The sequence below is a fragment of the Silurus meridionalis genome, chromosome 10 (assembly GCF_014805685.1).
Source record: "Silurus meridionalis isolate SWU-2019-XX chromosome 10, ASM1480568v1, whole genome shotgun sequence".
Classification (NCBI taxonomy): domain Eukaryota; kingdom Metazoa; phylum Chordata; class Actinopteri; order Siluriformes; family Siluridae; genus Silurus; species Silurus meridionalis.
Genome location: NC_060893.1, coordinates 6,517,016 through 6,522,168, shown reverse-complemented (window position 1 = coordinate 6,522,168; position 5,153 = coordinate 6,517,016). Strand labels below are relative to the sequence as shown.

At 36.7% G+C, this 5,153-nt stretch overlaps 1 long non-coding RNA gene across 2 annotated transcripts in view; it reads left to right on the top strand.

Moving 5' to 3' along the window:
- The first annotated feature begins 1,583 nt into the window (after positions 1-1,583).
- Positions 1,584-5,153, top strand: part of LOC124392552 — a 3,752-nt gene continuing 182 nt past the window's right edge. Inside the window, exons 1-3 of one of the 2 annotated variants that reach the window (XR_006927179.1) lie at positions 1,584-1,641; positions 3,169-3,301; positions 4,445-5,153. The exon at positions 4,445-5,153 is cut by the window's right edge and continues 182 nt beyond it. This is a non-coding gene — a long non-coding RNA (uncharacterized LOC124392552). Of the gene's footprint in view, positions 1,642-3,168; positions 3,302-4,384 lie in introns of both variants that reach the window. The other variant, XR_006927178.1, reaches the window with a different exon arrangement.

Here is a 5,153-nt window from a genome sequence, read left to right as displayed (position 1 = left end):
GTGCACCAATCCGCGCGCGGCCTTCTGTCCAATCAGCTCTCCTTAACCATTGTACCAAGTTTATTCCTCTCTCTCTCTCTCTCTCTCTCTCTCTCTCTGTTCCGCTCTCTTTCTCTCTCTCTCTCTCTCTCTCTCTCTCTCTCTCTCTCTCTCTCTCTCTCTGTTCCGCTCTCTTTCTCTCTCTCCTTTCTTTTTCTCTCTCTCTCTCTCTCTCTCTCTCTTTCAATCTCTCTCTCTCTCTTTCTCTCTCTCTCTCTCTCTCTCTCTCTCTCTCTTTCTCTCTCTCCCTTTCACATCACAAGTATATTTATTTAATTGATTGATTGATTTGTTTGTTTGTTTGTTTGTTTATGTTTTTCGCACAAGAAATGGCATGGCTTGCCATATAACTTTATTCTTTTCGCATTTGCATAAAGCATTTTTTATAATATTAAAAAATCATTGACATTTTGATTACCATATTTGTTTGTTTGTTACGTTCGTTTTATGAGTTGTTGTTTTGTTTTTGTTTTTTTTGCACAAGAAATAGCGCAGTTTGCCATATAACGTTATTTTTCCCATATGCATGAAGCATTTTTATATTGCCAATAAATCATTTCGCACATTCAATCAGTTATATTTTTTATTGTTTGTTTGTTTGTTTGTAGTTTGTTCATTAATGGGGGAGTTTTGCACACAAAAATAAATTGCATAATTTGCTTTATAATTATATATATTTATAATTATGTTATTCTTAAAATTAACATGAAGCATTTTCAAAATATTACCAAATCAAATTTCTCATATTCATTCATATATTTATTCATTTGTTTGTTCTTTTATATATTTTTTCCCCCACACAAGAAATGGCACAGTTAGCCATAGAACATCATAATTTGTTTGTTTGTTTGTATAGACTTTGCAAGATAACTTTACTTCAGCCACAACAGAAACTCTATCCAAATGAGAAACAGGATTGTGAGAAGAGTGTTCATAAATTCCAGTGAAAATAAAGAAACACCTGAACTGGAGGCAAAATAACCCATCCACAAGTTTATAGTTTTGCAAATCTGTTAATAAATATGAAAAGTTGAGTTTGAAATTGTTCATTGCCCAGGGCTCCTCAAACGATTCTGGATATCTTCATGGTTTAGTCTCAAGTGTTGATTAATATGAGGTTAAAAAACATCTTCAAATGATTTTCAATCAACTGTAATACTTCTTGGAAATCCTTTTACCATGCATCTACTGTACTGTCCAATCTTTTGGACCCATTACAGTGTTATCAGTACCAACTGCCTCTTGCAACTATGTAAAAAAATTTTTTTATATACTAGGTAATATATACTAGGTTTTATATATCTATGTAAAAGAAAATTATATATACAACCAAAAAAATGAATTCTGCTGCATGTTTAATTTACTTAAATGTAACATACATTCCGTACAATATAATTTTATGTTTATTAAATATACGCGAATAAATCATGTAGGATTTTCTATAAGGTCAATTACTTAGCTTTTAATCGATTCACTCATGTCAAAATAACGTAACACAATCAAACTCTCACGCGCTTCCGGGAACTTCACCGCCGATATCGCGAGATTTAAGCAACGCCTGGCTTCGGGATTTCACTTGTTTTTCGCGCTCTTGTAAAAAAGGTAAGAGCAAAAACTTGTTATACACTTTTAAAATGAATTAAAATGTAAACTAAATCACTTTTAACTAAACGTGTTAGTCTTTTTTTGTTGATGATCCACCGAATGCAACGTTTTTCGTTGTCAATCGACAAGATGTAACGTTCATTCATAAGAGAAAGCTAGTTAATTACTGTACAGTTCACGATTAGCATGGTGGACTTTACTGCAGGTAATGGCATGAGCAGTTCAATTTTATAACATAATGCGTTTACTCGTTAAACAAATACACTCATTTAATTAACCATCCCTAAATGAGGCTCTCCGTTGTTTTGCCAATAACAGGGCAGTAGTCAGATTAGCATTAACTGTCGCTTGTCTAAACTACACGTGTGGTATAAGTGAATCTTTCACACTCAGCTCAACAGGAGAGGGAGAGACCTTGCACAAGTGATTCTTCTTGTTAAGAAAGAAAGAACTGTAATAAAAATGGAACGATTTTCAACAGAACGAATAACAGTATTAAAAGTTTACCAGCTGTAAAGCCAAAGTATGATAGCCATAATGATTTACATGATAAAAATAAGGGAAGGGGGGGAAATAAAGTTTTACAGGAATTGATATACAGTACAGACCGAAAGTTTGGACACACCTTCTCATTCAAAGAGTTTTCTTTATTTTCATGACTATGAAAATTGTAGATTCACACTGAAGGCATCAAAACTATGAATTAACACATGTGGGATTATATATGGAATTATATACATAACAAAAAAGTGTGAAACAACTGAAAAATGTCATATTCTAGGTTCTTCAAAGTAGCCACCTTTTGCTTTGATTACTGCTTTGCACACTCTTGGCATTCTCTTGATGAGCTTCAAGAGGTAGTCACCTGAAATGGTCTTCCAACAGTCTTGAAGGAGTTCCCAGATAGATGCTTGGCACTTGTTGGCCCTTTTGCCTTCACTCTGCGGTCCAGCTCACCCCTAAACCATCTCGATTGGGTTCAGGTCCGGTGACTGTGGAGGCCAGGTCATCTGGCGCAGCACCCCATCACTCTCCTTCTTGGTCAAATAGCCCTTGATGCCTTCAGTGTGAATCTACAATTTTCATAGTCATGAAAATAAAGAAAACTCTTTGAATGAGAAGGTGTGTCCAAACTTTTGGTCTGTACTGTAAGTAAACATAAAGAAAGATTAGATTTTTGGTAAAACAAACAACACACAGAGGCTGAACTATATACAAAAATCTAATAAGGAGAAATAGAATAGCTCTAATTAGAATAGTCACCAAATACCTTGTCAATTTGTGAGTGAATACTAGTTATGTGGTTATGTTAGATGAGATCAAGTTCAGTACCATCAGAGGTCATGTCTAACAGCTGGTAGGAGTGTGTAAACTTCCATTTAAAAATTATATTGGTTGTATAAATGCAACAATAAAAGAAAAATATAATAATAATGTATTATTACTAATAATATTTATAATAGTAATGTTGATAATAATAATTTTAATCACTGATATTAATTCACCTGTCTCTGTTTATCACAGCAATTGGTTACTGCCATACCAGCTGCAAGTGTGCCTTCACCCTGCACTTGTCTGAAGTCCATCTGCATCAGTCATTACAGGTTATAGGCATCATTTCAAAACAAGATGGCCAGCACTCTCCAGTGTGCGTGAGGTAAGTGAAACAACATACTACTTTTTGTTAGAGGATTTAGAATACAATGAAAAGACCCATGAACTGATGATTTGCTGATGGTCACACTTCAGCAGTTGTAATTATGCATTCACTTATTAATACAGTGGAACCCGGTTATCTCGCCCTCGGTTACCTCGACAACCCTATTAAGTTGACGTTTTTGAAGTGGAACTGCCAAATTCTCGCTTTTTCTAAGCATTTTTTATCGGTTATGTCGCCGAACCCTAATATCTCGAAAAATTTGCCATTTAACGTCGGTTATCTCGGTGCAGCGGCAGAAGAAGTCGCAGAAGTGGCGGAAAAATCAGGCCTTACAGCTGCTACAGGTGTTGTATTGTATACTGGTGAATCTCTGCTGTTAGTTAGTGCACATATGCCTTTTGTTGTTAAATGTTATGCGATGAACGGGAGGCGAAAGTAGAAGAGCGGCGCTGAACAGCACACGGGAGAACGTGGGATGAGCAGCAAAATCATAGAATGAACACCGGCAGGATCGGGGGGGGGTGCGCTTTGGGAAGAAAAGAGCAGCCGTTGAGAGAGTGCCGGTGGGAAGACACGTACCGGGATACACATGAGCGATAACAACGACCGCCGTGAACCAACATATACCAACAATAACAGACAGTGAGAGTGTGGAAGTTTAAATAGGAGCTGGTGATGATGCTAAACGAGCACCATATGTGCGCGATTGAAGCCGGGAGCTTCAGAGAAAGCGGCCAAGAAAGCACCTGACACGCTGAAGGGGGCCGAAGGGGGCGTGGCAGGTGGATTCCTGACAGATAAACATGTACTGTATGTATTTTTATAACATGCCTTCATCAAACAAATCGTGGCAACGCTGTTGTGTAATAAACCCTCCAAAAACACGTGCATGCACATTCTCATTTATTAACGCACATCATGTACATAAAGAAATTTCAAGCACGTTAATATATTGCCGCCATTTTGATTTTCGTTTATCTCGATCATCGGTTACCTCGATGCTTTTTGGCACCCCCCTAGGACATCAACATAACCGGGTTCCACTGTACATGGGTTATGTATTAACATTTTTATTCATAGGTGTGTGCAAAATTCAAAAGGATCACTACAGTCCATTTGCAGTCTAAGTTTTTCTCCCAGCTGGATGTTCACTCTGCAAATCTAATCAAGGCATATAGTAAGAAGGGTGGATTTATAGGAAGGAGACTCAAAAGCATCATGACACCCATGACCCAGGTATTGAGTTTTAAAAATAAGACACATGCTCACAGTAATGTCTTTTTTGCTTTGATTAGGGAGATGATTTGATGACATTCTTACTTACTGACATTGCTCTATATGGTATTAGGAGAAAAGCCACACATCATGTGTGAGTTGCCATGATCAAAGTTTAGAAGCTGCCCTAAATGTTACCTTCACAAAATCTCTTGATTTAGAGATAAACTACACATGCTGTCTGTGTCTCAAGTCAAGTCATACTTGCACAAGCCAGATCTTTTTTTTACAAAACATGTATGTCTAAACATATTGTAGATCTTAATTTAATTTCTATGGGGAAGAAACAAGCGGCATGGTTCTTTTTCCAGAAATGGTATCCTTGATAGGCCATATTTCTTTCTGTTATATTACAATTAGTTATATTATTTCATTTTGCACTTCCATGTAGAAATTCACGTGCTTATTCTCTGATTTGCAGAACAATAGCATTGATATTGAACGTGAATGCGTCCTAAAGGGACTTTGTGTGTACTTGAATGAAGATCCGGAGAAGCTGGTAAAGGAATACGTGGTATATTGTTATACCTTTTAGCTTCAGTAAGGGAATAGTCTCTGTGATAATTTAAGGGTG